This window comes from Heteronotia binoei, chromosome 1 (assembly GCF_032191835.1).
Source record: "Heteronotia binoei isolate CCM8104 ecotype False Entrance Well chromosome 1, APGP_CSIRO_Hbin_v1, whole genome shotgun sequence".
NCBI lineage: Eukaryota > Metazoa > Chordata > Lepidosauria > Squamata > Gekkonidae > Heteronotia > Heteronotia binoei.
This window is the reverse complement of record NC_083223.1, coordinates 83972303-83990671: the sequence shown is the minus strand read 5'-3', so window position 1 is coordinate 83990671 and position 18369 is coordinate 83972303. Positions and strand designations below refer to the sequence as shown.

General features: G+C 42.2%; 1 pseudogene; it reads left to right on the top strand.

Annotated features, from left to right (window-relative positions):
• Window positions 1-6279: 6279 nt before the first annotated feature.
• LOC132589092 (U1 spliceosomal RNA) lies at window positions 6280-6429 on the top strand (annotated as a pseudogene).
• The last annotated feature ends 11940 nt before the right edge of the window (window positions 6430-18369 follow it).

Sequence of the window (18369 nt, the reverse complement as noted above, 5' to 3'; positions counted from 1 at the left end):
TGAGAGCAGACGGGAGATGTGTTGTTGGTGGAGGCAGGAAAGCAATGGCAAACTACCTCTGCTCATCCCTTGCCATGAAAAACCCTGAGGGGTTGCTACAAGTCAGCTGCAACTGGATGACCCATAAGGAAAAAAATCCCACCAGGTTCTTCTAGGTACATATGTTCAGACTGAATAGCACTACCAGTAGCTTTTGCAAAATTGTTCTTGTATTCTGGACTAACAAACCTGGAATAAGTGCTACGACTTTTTTTGATCACAATTTAAATCAGTTTCTTTCAGTTTTCCCAGATAAATGGGAAATCGTATATATTCTTGTATCACTTATTTTTAAAAATGATTATATGTTACATTGAACAATCAGATAACTAGTTCTATTCCTACCTTGCACAAAATTATGCACATGCATTGTCACTGATTTTTGTGTCTTACTTGCATACATATGTATGTATTGGAGCCAAACCCTCCCTATTTGTTTAAGAATATTACAATGCAGTCCAAAGCAAAGTCACACTTTTACTCAGATGACCATGCAATCCTAAACAGAGTCACACCCTTTTAACTGCACTGAAGTCAGTACTATAGGTACCGTATATAAAATTATTCTTCCTAACTCTATAATAAAGAACTTCTCATGGCAAATACAAAAGCCCCAATTCTCATGTAGTTATCCTTGTCTCTCCCCTGACTAATATTCCAATTCAAAGTATGCATTCTAAGGAGTAAATTGCATTGGTTTCCTTCCATTAAAAAATAAAACTAAAATGATCATTTATACAAGGCAAAGTGTGGTGATTTTTTAAAAGTTAATTTTCAAAATACCGATTAACACAGAATTGCAAGAACATCTGTCAAAAATGAAATGAAATCCACATTCAAATAATAACAATGATGACAGGGTGCACTCTTGCTCATACTAGTATCAATAGCAAACCACCCATTCAATCTAATTGAGTCATATACTAAAACTATGAATGGGAAATCTGACTAGATGCAATAAGGATTACTTATTCTGTGTTAAGTGAATTATACAGATAAAAAGATACTTGTATTAAGTCTTTTGACACATTTCACAGCAATAGGCATTTGCCACCAAGTGTACTGACAACAAGAAACTGTAGCCAATCCTGGCACTAGTATGACAAACATGTTATAACATGAACCTAAAACAGAGTTGGATCCTAACTACAATTAATAGAAGCACAGATGTTTGCCACCACTAGGACACATATTCCCAAAATTCTGGCACCAGCATAGATTGAGAATGCTGCAGTCAGGATAGAGAAGGGGACAAAATCATTCTCTGCAGCCTCTCAACTCTTCATTCATGTGGGTCCCAGACAATGTTCCCTTAAAGCTGCAGAGTCTTGTGAGTCAGTTCCAATGACATATGAAAAGAGAATTTGCAAACTTTCACAGTTCAATAGCAGAGTTTCCAGTGGTGTGGGAGATCACCGCTTGAGATACAGATGTTGTAAGGCCTTTGGTATCTACACAGTTATCCTACTTCGCCAGTGTGTGGCATGGTGATTTAAGCTATTGTCCTAAACACACTTTCTTGATTCATTGAAAACCAAACTTTCACTACTATTGACCACTCTAAATGCAGCCATGGTTTAAGGAAACTGTACATAGTTTACATGAAAATTGTGTTTCCCAGTTACACCAGTGTTTAATCTGCAGCAGCCATCTAAAGAACAAACTGATGAATTTAGAATGTCACCTGTGTTATCAGACATTTATGGTCCTGCATGTGTCATTCACACATAACACTAGCAAACCCGCAGCAAAAACAATGATGTGTAAAGCACAGATCCACTCAGAGGGATCTTTTAAATGTTTCTTAGATGATAATAAGTGATGTCATTTGAAAACAAAGTTTGAGTCCAGTGGCTCCTTTAAGACTAACAAATTTTGGAAAGGTATTTGAAAAGATATTCTTCTTGGTACTTAAGTAGTAGAGTGTAAATAGGGAATTATTTTCCAAGTCTTATATTAATTCTTAAATATGATACTTTACTTGAAAATAAATGCCATATTATGAAATCAATAGCACTTACTTCTGAGTACTCTCCAGATTCATTAGTCACAATTCTGTCTGTTGCTTTTGTAAATAATGTAATGGTCCTTTTTACTCAGACCCAAATGATGTGGTCCGGGAAGAATGTAAAAGCAAAGATGCATGAAAACCCTTGTAAGGGGCTGATATCCACACAAAGCATTCCATTCATAGCTAAAGAGAAATCATCTGATATCCAAAGAGCTTTGTATTTTGATATTTTTGTATAGACTACACAGGCCTAATAAAAGATTCGGAATTACTGAAATTTCTGGATAAATTAAAGGCAAGATGAGGCTAGTAATGAAGGTAAAAGAAGATGCACTAACAAAGCCTGCCTGGCTATATTGTTGCTTTGATGTAGCTCATCTTTGCCCTAAAGGAATTTTATCATCCTATAGTGAGCCAGCTATGCTCAAAAAAAATGAAGCCTTTTAGAGATGGATTTCTTGACTTGCTTGTTCTGCGATGTCACAGATGAGTGCAGCCAGAGTGTGTTTCTGTTTTCATGTAAGCACATTGAACAATGATATCTAAAGATTAAAAAGATGTTGAGGTCACTTGAGCAAACCTTCTATCTTGTCCAAAGACATTTCTAGACTCATCATGTTAAATATTTCGGAAAGGACCTTTTATATGACGGGAAAATCTTTTTGCATCAAGTTGAATAGAATGTCAAAGCCTTGCTTTGCACAGAGTATGGTGGGCTGTTCAGAACTATTTTTAGAACAATGCTGCATCAGATTTAAACACACACAAGGAGGGGGGGAACTGTACTCTGCAGTCATTTTGAAAGGAAAAGGCATTTTGCTGCATAATAATCAAGTACTAATTGTTCTTTGTCATCACTTTGTATCAAAATTGTCAGAGAGCAAATACCCAATGTGTATTTCACATTTAAAACAAAGAAAGTTGTCTCACTAACACTGTCCCAATTTTGCAACAAGAGGGAGGAAAGAATGTGTTTGAAAAATCATTTGTAGCAAGCAAGTCCATTACTCCAAAAAAAGAAAAAAGGCTTCTGGCCTATACTGGTTCAAAGTAACCAGCAAATTTGAACAAAAACAATAAGAGCTATTGTAGCTTATCTAGAGGGTTTTTCACCATATTTTCCTCTAATGATTGAAAATTATTCCTTATAGCTTGTGACATTCCACTTCTACAGGTATTTGCCACAATCAGATATTTAGCTTGGTTGTCCTACATCAGTCAAATATTTAGCTTTTTTTTACCCCTTGAAAAGCTAGTGCCCAACATTATATGCCAAATGAGTTTTGAAATCTCATTTCAGAAGTATTTTTCAATAAACAACTTGAGAAGATTTTTAGTTTCACAGGTATAATTTCACAACATAAGAATGTAAGAATGCTGCCGCATCAGATCAATGGTCTATTGAGTCCAGCGTCTTTTTTTCATTTACAATAGTCACATCAGTGCCCTGGAAGACTCATAGCAGGGGCACACTTCAAAACCTCTCTCTGCTCTTGCCCTACAGGAACTGGCACTTTGCCTCTGAATATGGAGGCCCCATTAGCCACCATGGCTAATAGCCAATGAAGACTATGTTGTCCATTAATTTGTCTAGTTCTTTTTGAAAAGTATCTAGTAGCCATCAACACATTGTATAACAGTGAGTTAATTAACATGCTGTGTGGAGTACTTTTGCTTATCCCCTTGAATTTACTGACAACCAACTTCACAGGGTGTCCCAATAACAAATTCTAGTATCTGGAAGAAGGAGGAATTCTCTACATCCAGTTTGATTACCTGATGAATAGTTCAATATACCCCTCAGGAGTTATCTTTTTTTTTTCTAAAATGGAAAGTCCTGAACAGTCTTTAGTTGCTACTTATATGCAAGGTAGGTGGGAACCCACAAGGATTTGTGGGCAGAATTTCATATCCTTCTCTCCCACTATTTCCTCTTCCCCTTGCCTGAAAGCCTAATAGCCTCTTCCCCTTATCTGCTTCCTTAACTCTTAGGGTTGCCAAATTCCAGGCACGGCTTGGAAATGTCCTGGAATCACAACAGATCTCCCAGCTACAGAGATCAGTTCACTCATTAGGGTTGCCAGTTCCAGGTTGAGAAATTCTTGGGGAGATGGAGGCTTGGAAGGGTGAGGTTTGGGGGGGGGGAATTGAACTCAAGAGGGTTTAATGCCTCAGAGTTCACCCTGCAAAGCAGACATTTTATCCAGGGGAACTGATCTCTGTCATCTGAATAGTAGTTGTAAATGTAATTCCAGGTGATCTCCAGCCTCCACCTGAAGGCTGGCAACCCAAATTCCCATGGAGGAGATGGCTGCTCTGGAGGGTGGAGTTTATGATATTATACCCCTCTGAGGTCCCTTCTCTCCTCAAACCCCACCTTCTCCAGTAGGGTTGCCAAGTCCTTTGTTATCGCTGGTGGAAGACTTGGGGGGGGGTGTTTCTGGAGAGGGGAGATGTCCCCAACATGATGGCATCATGGGGACCAGCACACCACATGCCTGCACTTCAAGGGTTCCTTTAAATGCTTTTTGCAAGAAGGCAGGGGTGGGGAGCTGAACTCCAAGCAGTGAATTCTCCGCTTGGAATTCAGGCATGTGTCTGCCCCTCTCATTCCCATTTGGGAGCAGGGGATCCCCCAATTTCATGTGCTCCTTCCCACTGCTGCCAAGCTGACCAGAGGGGACAACCCCACCCCCAAACAGCAAAATTGCCAAAGCTATGACATCATGGTTTGAGGGCAAATTTACCATAGAATTTTGCCCTTATACCAGAGTATCCCATGTGATGTTGCCAACATGATGCCATCACTTCCTTGTGATGTCATCACATTGACAGTGTTGTGCTGCGACACTGCTGTTTGGGGGTGGAGCTCCACCTCCCTCTCACCCCTCACTGGCAGAACTTGAGTACCTGGAAACCTTACCCCCTGCCCTTTTCTTCACATAAACCCAGCCTGGAATATTGTGTTGCTAGCAAAAGCCAGAGGGAATTCAATGCTTAAAGCTACAAGCACTTTGTTTATCATTTTCAGGTTTTTAAAGCCAATGTATTTTTTCTAGATTTCACATTTTTCTGCAAACCTGGGGCCTTTTTTCAGGTTTGTAGAAAGATTTGTTTTTTTCTGTTCACAGCTCCAGTCACCAGATTTAAGTATACAAAGATTAACTAACCGCTATTAGAATGTAAGATTTCAACCCTGTGATCACTTTTAGGTTGTCCTCTGCACCTTATACAGCTCTATAGTATCCTTTTTAAAAAATGAAATAGGCAGCATCGCAAACATTGCTGCAATGGTGTTATCATTGTAATCATTTTATTTTCAGTCCCTTTCCTGATAACCCTCCAGTGTAGCATCTGGCTATTTTTACCACTGCTGCACACTGATCATTTTAATGCACACAATTATTTTAATCATAACCCCGAGATCCTTCTCTTTATCAGTCACCATCAGTTCAGGCCCCATAGTTATATACATAAAGTTCATAATTTTTTGCCCCAATGTGTATCACTTGACACTTACTTAACACTGAACCTCATTTGCCTGGGTGTTGCTTGCTCATCTGGTTTGGAAAGATCCTCTTGGAGCTCTTCACAATTTGCACTGTTTTTTCAGCAACATATATTAGTGGCTTGAACACCAGTAAACAAAAATTCCTTCACAATAAAAATGTTTCCATGGCAATATCATTTGGCCAGTTCAATCATGGTTGTGCAATTGCCACAGGAAAACTACAGTGCCTGGAAAAGCTTTTATGGCTGACTGATTTACTTTCTCATGTAAAAGTCGAGGAGCCAGTCATTTCTTTGAATGAAAGTAAAAACAGGTAAGAATACAGGTCAAGGAGGAATGAAGTCTGGCCTCTGCCCCTGATACCAGTGGCCTCAATATTAGGCACAAGGCATGGTGTTGCTCTTCCCTATGAATGGCACCTCTTGATGGGAAGCAAACACATACTCGGAGAGCCAGTTTGGTGTAGTGGTTAAGTGTGCGGACTCTAATCTGGGAGAACTGGATTCCCCACTCCTCCACTTGCACCTGCTAGCATGGCCTTGGGTCAGTCATAGCTCTGGCAGAGGTTGTCCTTGAAAGGGCAGCTGCTGTGAGAGCCCTCTCCAGCCCCACCCACCTCACAGGGTGTCTGTTGTGGGGGAGGAAGGTAAAGGAGATTGTGAGCCGCTCTGAGACTCTTCGGAGTGGAGGGCGGGATATAAATCCAATATCATCTTCTTCATCTACCTGGCAGGAGAGACACTATGATCACAAAGGTGGTTTTCCCAGGGTGAGGCTCATTAATTGAACTCAAGGTATGTTGACGCTGTGATTTCCACAAATGTGGGAAACTTGATTGCATAATTTATGGTTGTGGGAAGCAAACACAGCACATCAGTTTGGTGTAGTGGTTAAGTGTGTGGACTCTTATCTGGGAGAACTGGGTTTGATTCCCAACTCCACTTACACCTGCTGGAATGACCTTGGATTAGCCATAGCTCTGGCAGAGGTTGTCCTTGAAAGAGCAGCTGCTGTGAGAGCCCACTCAGCCCCACCCACCTCACAGGGTGTCTGTTGTGAGGGGAGAAGATATGGGAGATTGTAAGCCGCTCTGAGTCTCTGATTCAGAGAGAAGGGCGGAGTATAAATCTGCAATTCTTCTTCATCATCATCATGACACGTATAGTTTGCTTTATGGACCCCACAGAGTGGACAAAAGCCTATTTGATCCCCTGACCTCCCACAACCCCCCATGGCTTCTGGTGTGACATAATCATCACCCAAAGAAGAGGTCACTGCACAAAAAATTAATTGCAGTCAAGATCAATTGATACTTGTACATGTGACATATCCTACATCTCAAGAATAGTCACTGGGCATTTTTCTATGATTACTTATCTGGTTATCCCTTTAATGTGGTTGTCATTACTCTTTGAAATTATTATGCCATTTCTTGACTTGCAAACAACTTCTGTCCCTCAACTATATTTTAACTATGCAAACCATAAATTAATATGTCTAGATTAGAACTTTGATTTTAGTACACTGCTTCCCTCATAGCCTCTCTGCTTCCCCAACAACTATGATTTCTCGATTGGTCATTCTCTGCTTCCCATCTACCCATGTTCATTACATTACTTCTTTCACAGATCTTCTCAGCGCAAGTCCTGTGATATGCTGGCTGGGCTGCTACTTTCATCTGACCTACTCCATTTCTATTGGCTTTCACTCCCATCAGTCTCATTACCGGCAATCTTTTATCTCAACCTTATTTGTATTTTCATATCTTTATAGCTTCATTTTAAATACCATCTGCTACACATAGCATGACTCATTAAAAAAAAAAAAACCAAACCAAAACTTTCCTCCTCACACTAATGAAACAATAGCCTCAGCAAATTGTCTGTTCTGTCAAAGGGTAGGAAGAACAAAGCAGATAAAGATGGTGCTGAATGAAAATCTGAATGGAGACATTTTTAAACATAGAATGCCCTGCAGGAGCTTAATTCCCTGCAGGAAGGGGGGCAGATCTATGATTATTTAGTACTGAAGAAGATAGATTCAATTCATCAATCCTCTTGGCTAATCCACGGAATGAGCTACCTGGGGTACTCTGTCTCAAATTAAATCCGAAGTATTCATTAGCAATGTTAAACTTTTTACAGTTTTCTGGGAAAAACTTCAGAACTGAGATTTGATTGATGTTAGCTCCTTCAAAATTTTCTGCAGAAACACCTTGTACTGTTGCCTCTGGAGTCCTAAAACGGAACTAATGTGCCTTGTTGCATGTTAAGTTTTGGCATAGTATAACCATAACAGTATTGTTCCATCTTGAGATGCATGCAAATATCCTTTAAGAAAGGTTACATCCACATCTCATCAACTGAGAAGAAGAAAATTTTGTTCACTGGCTTGTTGAAGCCAACTCTTTGCAATTAAGAAAATCCCCTCCTTATAATTCTTCCAAAATGACATGCTTAGCAGAAAAGTCCACTGAATTCAGCTATTGATTTCAAAGGTTTTTGAATAACAAACTCCCCTACTATGGCTGTTTCCACATGGGTTATCTGCCCAGGGTACAATGCTGTTGGAAAGCAAGCAGCTGGGTTTTTTAAAAAATTCTCTACAGCATCAAGGTGAATTTGTTCAACTCCTGGGGTTTCTCTGGCTTTTATCCAACCCTCCTCAAACCTGCTTTGCTATGAAGTTTTGGGAAATATCATAGTAAACCTTGGAAGTAATGGATGTTTCCTCTTACCACCACTTGGAGGCTTTTTTAATTTTAGAAATGGCACTAGAATATCATTATATTGACATCATGTTATAATGCTAGGTGTAACGTGTCCTCTAAATCCCCAGTCTTTTTAAAAAAGCAAGTCTCTGGCCGATTTCGCACTCACCATACACTGCTCTCTCATGGTCGTCTTCTCAGCGTGGCTTCTTTCTGATTTCCCACAATCTGCCCTGGGGCTGCAGCAAGCATCGGCATTTTTGCACAGCAAAAAGAAACTGGTTTTTAGCGGTTTCTGTTTGCTGCGCAAAAATGCCGACACTTGCTGCAGCCCTGGGGCAGACATTGGGAAATTGGAAGGAAGCCATGCTGAGAAGACGAATGTGAGAGTGGTGTAAGGTGAGTGTGAAATCAGTCCCTATCTCTTTCCTTTGAGGACATATAAAGGGAAAGGCATATCTCCCAATGGAAAGGGATAGACTTACTCTTAAAAGAGGGGGGGAAGAAAACTGAGAATTCACAATATTATATGGGTATAACAATATTTTAGTGCCATTAAAAAAAAGTTGTAAACGCCCAGCTGCCCCAAGGAGGAGGGTGTGCAAATCAAACAGAGAAACACGGCAGAGAGTGACAGGAAAAAAAAACGCAAAAGGTTCCATGCTGACCAGCCTCACCAATAAAACAATAAACAGTAAAATTTTTTACAAATTCTTAATACACACTCCCATACAAAATAGTACAAATTTCATACCCTGACAAGCAAACACCCCAATCTTAGTGCATTAGAACAGGGGTGTCAAACATGCAGTTCAGGGGCCGAATCAGGCCCCTGGGGTGCTCCTATCAGGCCTCTGAGCAACTGGCTGTCATCTACTTCCTTCTACATAACAGCTTGCTTTGCAAGACTTGCTCAATTGCACAGGAGCTACATAACAAAACCTGTATTTTCTCCATTGGCTGAGGCTCCTCCCTTGGGAAGGAATAGCTTGCTTTGCCAGGCTCTCTCAATTGCACAGCAGAGTTACTGAACCAAGCCTCTCTTCCTTCTATTGACTGAGGCTCTTCCCCCCTGCCCAAGTCCCTGGGGAAGGAAGGAAAGAGCCAGAGTTTCCTTTGCCCCGTTCCCTGGATCCCATGGGAGAAATACAAAGAAAGTACCTTTAAGACCAATGAGTGTTAATATTTTAAGCATGTTTTAATTTTAAAAAAAATTGTGTTTGTCTGTGTTCTTTATAGAATTTATATCTCTGCAACCTAATCTTAAATAGGTACACACATGGCCTGGCCTGACATGGCTCGGCCCAACCAGACGTGGCCTGGCCCAACAAGGTCTCTTTTATGTCAGTTTCGACCCTCATAACAAATGAGTTTGACACCCCTGCATTAGAAGGACAGAACAAGATAAATTGGAAATCCAGTCCTGGGATATTTCAAAAAGCCCTTCCACTTCAATGGAATCCCCAGTCCAACTCCTGAGGAAACCAAACAATGATACTCAGTCCACAATATCAAAATCTTCTTATATGTAATTTTTTTAAAGCACAGCAAACACAGCAACAAGGTAATACTTTTATCTTCCTTCGTTTCGATAGGAGCTTTAAACAGCTTTTCCACAATTATCAGAGCATGGCAAGATTTCACAATTCTTTGCACACAATTAAGTTTAGGAATGAGTTGGCCATAGAAATTTAGTCCTAAACAAGTCAATAATTGTAGGTTCCATTTATTTCAATAGTACAGTTCTATCTGTCTAGTACTGCTCATATGGCTATTGCCTTAAGCAGAAGTTAGAAACAAAAATTATTTTAAAAGACCTTACCCCAGTATTATTTCTCTTATATTTGATTATTGCGCATATGAATTTTACCACTGAGATGGTGACACGATCATCTGTATCCAATAGTAGCCATGACATCTGGACTTGCAATTTAGCAATTCCATATTTTTAAGTAAAGGGGTGGCTAAATTAGCCCTCAACTTGTTAAATATAGGGCACTTCATAATTATATGTTCAATAGTTTGGTGTAGAGGTTAAGTATGCAGACTCTTATCTGGGAGAACCGGGTTTGAGTCCCCACTCCTCCACTTGTAGCTGCTTGAAAGGCCTTAGGTTAGCCATAACTATCACAAGAGTTGTCCTTGAAAGGGCAGCTGCTGTGAGAGCCCTTTCAGCCCCACCTACCTCACAGGGTGTCTGTTGTGGGGGGGAGAAGACATAGGAGATTGTAAGCCGCTCTGAGTCTGGGATTCAGAGAGAAGGGCAGGGTATAAATCTGCAGTCTTCTTCTTTATCATATGAACATGTTTCATTAGAGTATGATACCCTATTATATCAGCCCTCCAAAACCGCCAAGGGAAGAGCATTCATTCTTGCAAAAGTAAAAGCTCATCTTAGATTTGGGATTGTCAGTTGATAAAAATATTTTGGCAGTCGCATCGGGAGGGCAATTCCCAAATGAAGCGATGAACATACCTTGCATGCGCTAACAGACATACTTGTAACATCCAGCTTCCTTACACACTTTTTAATTTGTCTTATAATGTCTTTAGTTTCTCTATTCTTAATCATAACATTTGTTATTCCTAGGCATTTCATTTTCTTTTCCAGCAGTTGGTCCATTGGCTATAATGTTTATCTGCCTGGATAAGTCCAAGTAGTGTAGATCTTCTCTCAGATTTTAGAACCTTTACTTTGAAGAGAAATGTTTTGATCCAAACCCTGGCTTCCATCGATAATTCGCCTAGTTCCACTCTCAGTGCTATGTCTGAGACACATCTGGGAGTAGTCAATAAATGTCAGACAAAGTCATACTGGATCCATTTTTTTCAGATGTGGCCAGAACCCACAATTCTGTGCTGTATAGGAATTGGTTTAGAACCTTAGCATTAAATACCTTAAAGGCCGAGAGGACAAATTTACTTCTGATGAGTATTTCACAATTATCCTCCCTACTCTTAAGGCTGTATTCCTTGCTAAATCCAAGAGTATTTTCCATGTAAGAGATGCTTCCCAGGCATGATGCTTCCATGTAAGAGTGGATTCCCAGGAAGGGCCTGCAAGAAGGAGCTGTTCCACCAGGCCTATGGTTGAGGCAGCAGGCGTCCTATTATTCCATCATTTGGCCTCCCTTCTGGTGACATCATGCTTTATTACAGTGCTATCCTATTGTTATTACCATCATTTAAGGTGGGCCTACAGCTGGTTATTGATATGCTGTGCCCTGTCCGCTGGTGATGCATTTTATTTATTGTTTTTACTGTTAATTTTAATTTGGTGTTTTAACTTTGATATGTAGGTTTTTATTGTTATTTTTATATGTTGTGATCCGCCTTGAGCCTATTTACAGGAAAAGGCAGAATATAAGCCTACTAAATAAAATAAAGTGATTGACCTGTTCCATAGGTTGGCCAGCTATGTCCCATTTGAAGATTCCCCCCCTTTTACTTTTGGTGAATACTGTGATGACCTTGGATTTTGCCACATTGACAGACAAGCCCTCATGATAAGTCAAACTCAAAAAAATTATCAGCTTGTGGAAGCCCACTATTGATTCTAGACGCTATCACTGCATCATCAGCATACAGAAGGCCTGGAACGTTGTGCTTGGATAAATGTGGAAGATGACATGCTTCCTTTAAGAGACAGGATCTGAGGTTATTTATATATAAATTGAACAACAGGAGCGCAAGTAAACATCCCTGCTTGACTCCTTTGTTTAGGGTAAATGGCTCCAGTAGCTGTCCTAACTTCCCACATCTAACCCAGGAAGAAGGGTGGTTGTAAATTTCTTGAATTAAGCAAAGAAGACGTGGGGCAATGCCATATTTCTTCAGCTTTTCTCATAGCTGGGGGTCTAGAGATAGTATCAAACACTGATTTTAGGTCCATGAAGGCAGTTTCCAACATGCCTTCTCCAGAACTTGTGTATTTGTCAACCAAGAACTGGAGTGTGTAGCAATGGTCGATGGTACTTGCTCCTTTTCTAAAACCAATAGTACAGTTAAGATTCTGAAGCCCCAAAGGACCACATTCACATTTGGCTACTGCTTTAGATCCAGATTTGCAGATGGAAGAAAAGATTTCCTCTGTGGCACATTGCACCTTTCTCCAGCTTTAGCAGTTATACCTACTGTGACTCTTTCATTTAAAAGCAATGGATATCAGTGCTCTGATCATATCTAGGTTAGATTACTATAATGTTGCTTTGAAAATGTGGGGCTGCCTTTGAAAATGGTCCAGAAGCTTCAATTAGTGCAAAATGCAGCAGCCAGATTGCAGACTGACGTTAATTATAGAGATCATATTATGCCAGTCTTATGACAACTGTGCTGGCTGCCTGATCATTTCCAAGCTCAATTTAAAGTGCTGCTGATTACCTTTAAAGCCTTCTGTGGCTTGTGGATCAAGGGACTGCCGATTCCCATACATACCTGAATGGCAAGTCAGATCTTTTGTAAGAAATCCTGTGCGCTCACTCTCTCTCAACAAAAGTGAGAGGAGCATTAACAATGGCAGAACACTGATTATGCAGTGCCCTCCCTGCACCTATTCTCTGGCAACAAGCTTCTTAAACTATCAGCACCAGGTGAAGTCTTATTCAGGTACCCTTTCATTTTGTTGAGTTTGTCATTTATTCCCCCAGAGTTGAAAGGTCGTATGGGTTAATTTTTATGTCTGTATTGTATCCTGACCTAGACAGCCCAGGCTAGCCTAATCTCATCGGATCTTGGAAGCTATGCCCTGGTTAGTATTTGGATGGGAGACCAGCACCACCAAGGAACACCAGGGGGATGATGCAGAGGCAACCAACGGCAAATCATCTCTGAATGACTCTTGCCCTGATCACCGTCTCTGAATTGCTCTTGCCCTGATCACAAGATCACCATAAGCCAATTGTGACTTAATGGCAAACACATTTCTGCGTAAGTCTTGTTATTTGCAAGCTGCTTTGATGAGACCACAGTTGGCCAACATAGATATAACATTTTAAAAATAAATAAGACATACACTGAATTCAATATGACTTTACAACGCAATCCTTCACCCTGGCTCCCTCCCTATCTGCCCTCTACCACTGATGATAAAGCCTAGTCTCTTTCCTCTTTGTCTGTCTCCAGGAAGGCCTTATAAAGAAGGACAGGACTTGTCTGGGTTTTCACCAATGCGTCTCAAGCTCCTTTAATGACTGGCCTCCTGGCCAATGGGCTTCTTTATTGTTTGTTTTGCACCCTGAATGCCTTAAATTAATCAAGTCTTCATAAGTTTCTGTGATCCATCCAGAGATTGTACTTTTACATCATACATTGCAAGATATTTCAGACCTTTTTTTTTACTCAGTGTCCATCATGACAAAGAATTCTAAGTAACTCAAAAGCTTTGTGCGGTTTTGTTGTTGTTATTTACATGTATGTGTGCATCTGGAAGTCTTGACTTTTGGTGACTGACCCCTATTGTGGGCATGGAGGATATTCAGAGAGGTGGCTGAATAAAGCCCGTCCCCGCCTCCTGCCTCTGATATTTCAAGGTCTCCCATCAGGCCCATAGCCACAAGGGGGCCCTGCCCCCAACTTCTGACATAGGCCCCTGAACTCAAGGCCCCCAACTCAGGGAGAACAAAAGGCAGCCACGGCAGGTCTCCCTGCTTCTCTCAGCTGATTTTAAAGCCAGCTGTGAAAGCACAGAGGCTCAGCCTGCTGGTCCCATCTCTCTCCTCCATCTCACTTGGCATGAGTAGGACCTAAAGGTGAGAGACAGTAGGTCTCCCTCCCTGCTTCTTGCAGCCAGCTTTATAATTAGCTGTTAAAGCACAGAAACGTAGTCTGCCTGCCCACCTCTCCCCCTCCTCCCACTGAGCAGAACAGGAGACCAAGAGGCAGCAGGTTTTCTTGCAACTGGCTTCTTAGGCGAAGCGAGGATTTTTTTTTAGGTCTGGGGCTTTTAAAAAATTCAAGTTCCCTCCACATTTTTAAAAGCCCCCTGAACTGAAAAATCCTGGCTAAACCCATCTTCCATCCAAGTACTTGCCAGAGTCAACCATGCTTATCTTCCAAGATCTGAGGAGATTGGGTTTGCCGTGGCTATCCAGATCAAGGCCCAAAAGCATGTTTCTTAATTACATTTAGGTGATGCTAACAAAAGAATATGTGCTGAACCACTTATAACACCAGTGCCCAACAGTTCTTGATAGTGTGAAGCCTAGGGCTGTTGGAAGAGAGTTCGTAGTACCCTTTATTACACAGTTATGATGTAGGGCTGCCAAGTCTGACTTGAGAAATTACTGCCTGGAAACAGAACGAAGCTCAGTGAAGGTATGATTTCACAGATTCCACTCCCTGAAGCTGCCATTTCCTCCAGAGACCAGAGCAACAGTCAGATCTCTGAAGACTGGAGATCAGTTGCACTCTTGGAAAACTTCAGGCCCCACATGCAGTTTGGCAAGCAAAGATTGCAAGGATAATACAGGCATATTTTTACTTACAGGCAGGAATAATTTTGTAGAAAAAGAGGTGCCGGAACTCATTAGCAAACTCATTTGCATATTCCCCACCCCTGACATCACCAGAAGGTGTACTGAATTATATCAGCTCAGCATCTACCTTAACATGCTTCCTGAATTATAATTGTCTTAATAAAACCTTACTCCCATCACACTTTTAAAATTAGTTTCTCCTATGTGGCCACAGTGGCATGATGAAGATTTCCATCTGTCTGCTTTTTATGTTTTGGTTATTTTCCTTTTTTTGTGTGGGGGGGGGGATATTAGAAAGTTTGTCAAATCTTTCAGCAAAATTCTCACAAGTGGTTTAAACAATGGAGCCCAGAAGACAGTATGGAGGAGGGGGGGGGGGCGGTGAGAAAGGAAAATGCACAATAAAATGTAGACGTTCTGGAGCTCCGCTCCTGTGAACTCCCGCCCAAAATGTGGCCTGCTTATAGGTTATGGATAGGCATTCATATGAATCAATTTTAAAAGCAGGTAAATAATGGCCCCCAGTAGTGATGTATGGCTGTGAAAGTTGGATCATAAGGAAGGCCAAGTGTAGAAGGATAGATGCTTTTGAGTTGTGGTGCTGGAGAAGACTCTTGAGAGTCCCTTGGACTGCAAGAAGATCAAATCAGTCAGCCTCAAGGAAATCAACCCTGATTGTTGTTCCCTGGAAGGTCAGATGATGAAGCTCAAACACTTTGGCCATCAAATGAGAAGTGAGCACCCACTGGAGAAGACCCTGATGCTGGGAAAGACAAGGCAAAAAAACAGGACGGCAAAAGATGAGATGGTTGGACAGAGTTACTGATGTAACAACTGAACAAAATAATGACCAGTCAGGTGGGCTCAGTAAGGTAGAAAATGAAACATAAAATCTTTGAACTTCTCAGTTTTGTTATCCAGTTATTGGTAATATAAAAGGAGACATACTAAGAAAAACTTGTGTGTATATTTTTTATATAAAATATTTAATCAACTGAAGTTTTGCTTTCTCTAATAACGTTTACGTTTTACTATTCTATACAAGCATTTGTTTCATTGATTAGTGGTCACACCTCATTATGTTTTCTTCCTGCTTACTTTAAGTCTTGTTGTGGTCGGTGCTATTAATAACACAGCAAGTGTGAATATCTCTAAGGCTGGAGCTGCATCGTAAGTCCCCTCTTTACCAAGAATGACCTCATTCACCCTCTGGCTTCACAGAGCGGCTGCTGCTACTCTCGTCTTCCTCCGAGGCTGCGCTGCTGCATAAATGAATTCCCACTTAATTTCATTGTACCTGAAGACGTGCGTGGGCACACGAAAGTTTATACCTTGAATAAAACTTCGTCGGTCTTAAGGGAGTCACTGGACTCCAAGTTCGGTATGCTTCGTCAGACCAACACGGCTAACCACCTGACTCTATCCGCAAGTTATTCTTATATACTCACAACTTGGGCGAAAGGACTACAATTCCCAGTATCCCTTTCAACCCCGCGCGAACAGAAGAGGAAAAAAAAACCGTTGGGAGAGAAGGAGAAGCGCCGCAGCTGGGGTAAGCCGAGACGATGCACGCATGCGGCAAAGAGTTTTTCGGGGTGAGCGTCCACGGAGGCGCTGCTATTCGCAGAGCGGCTGTACGCCGGTTCTTCAACGTACGCGTCGCTGCTGCCTTAGGAGAGGACGCTGCGCGATTTGCGCAACGTTATTGTGAATGGGGAAGGCGGGGCTTGATGTATGCCTGTATGTGTGCGGGGAGGGGGTAGCGGTAGTGGCGGCGGCGGGAGGAGGAGGAGGATGATGTCAGCCTGCGAATGTCAACAATGTAGCGATTGAGGGGAGTAGGCGGCGTTCCATTGGGAAGAGCGCGAGCCACGGGCAGAGTCAGTGTAACCAACAGAACGGGGTCAGCAGAAGCAGCAACAATACGCCGCCGCCGGGCTGCCGCCGCCTTGTGCACACAGCCCCCGAGTGCAATTCCTGCGTGGCTCTCCCTTCTCTTCCCACATCCCCTTTTTTGTTGCTGCAGCTTTCTCCTCCGCCTCCTCCTTCTCCAGTTTCTCCCCCCCTCCACTTCCCCGCCCCCTCCATTTTTGCATTTATATGTATTTCTCCATCACCTCTGCAAGACTTCGCTTCGTGAGGCAGCTTTTTTTTTTAAACAAAAAAAAAATTAAAGCAATCGGCATGTGACGCGTGTCTTCTTTAGGTGCAAAATATTCTACAGACAACCTCAGCAACAACAAGAGCCCTCAGCAAGATTCAGTCTTCTTCTCCCACCTCCCGCCCCCAAACGTCTGCAGGCAGCGCGAGGAGCTATCGAAAGTTAGATTGATAGAAGGTGAGTCCCTTTCTCCACCCTTCCCCCAATTCCTTCCAGCCTGAGGATGGAGATGAAGTTTGGCATGACGCGTAGGTGGGAGAGGGGCTGCTTTCCTCTGAGAGGCGATTAACCGGGACGGAAGAATACCTAACAAGAGATCCGACCTGCTTCTTAGACGTTGTGTAACTGAGAGCTTGTATGAACCGAGCCGACGCGCGTTGCGTTCCGTTCCCGATGGTGATCGGCACCGGCTTGGCTTTTTAATCGCGGAAGGGTGGCTTTTATAGGTGGTAGGAGTGGGTGGGGAGGAGCGAAGCCGAGGGGGTGTGGAAGGCCTGCCTGTCGGTGGGCATTTTTTAAAATTTCATTAGTGCTTTCGTCCCAAGACATCAGGGGGAAAGTGGCGATTGCCTACTTCGTGCATGCCCGGGGATGGGTGTCTTGAGAGAGCCGCAGGAGGAGGAGCCCAGGATAGTAAGTCAGACATTGGGAAGAGGGTGGAGGGGGAGTTGTTTTTTGTGCGAGCAGCTGTCAGATCGCAAGGCCTTTTTAACGAGCTGAAAAAAAGGGGAGGGAGAACTGGCAGACAAATATTCCTAATCTTGTTACACACACACTCCCCCCCCCCCCATTTTCTCTCGTAAATCTTTGGTGCATTCCAGCTTTCTTGTGTTGCAACCGCGGGTTGATGGTTCTCAAGGGGGGTGGAAAAAGCTTGTGCAAAACCTCAGAATGCCTTAAGACAAGTTCTAATAAAAGAAGGGGAGAGCTGCAAGGCTTGCATTTTGCATCTAGTAGCCCACTACTGAGCCGAGTAAGTGGGTTTTTTGTTTGTTTGTTCAGTCTGGGCGGCTGAATACTTCTTGCCAGATCCCCATTAAAACCATCCAGCATGGACTAGGCATATAAAGCTGCTCTCATTATCCCTGCTGCTCTCCCCCTCATTCTCCCATTGGGGTTTCCTATTTGTAATTGGATGTGTATTGTGATGTCAATCTGGTCAGCTCCTGGGCTCCTTTCTTCCCTCCCTCTCTTTCTTTTTTGGGCTTGCGGTGGTTACCTTGTAGTGTATTGTAGCCTCCCAAACAATTCTGTTGTTGGCTGTTGCATTATAAAATCCTGCCTGTTAAGAGACACCTTGCCTTTTTTGTTTCGGCCCTTTACTCTTGAAGTAAAATTCAGCACAAGTATTTTCTTCAAGATATCTGGCACATGCATTTGCAAAAATACTTGGATGGGTGTACATGGTTATGTGTGCTTAGGACATCAATGTTGCCTCATTTGCAGTACATTTATTGCAGAGTT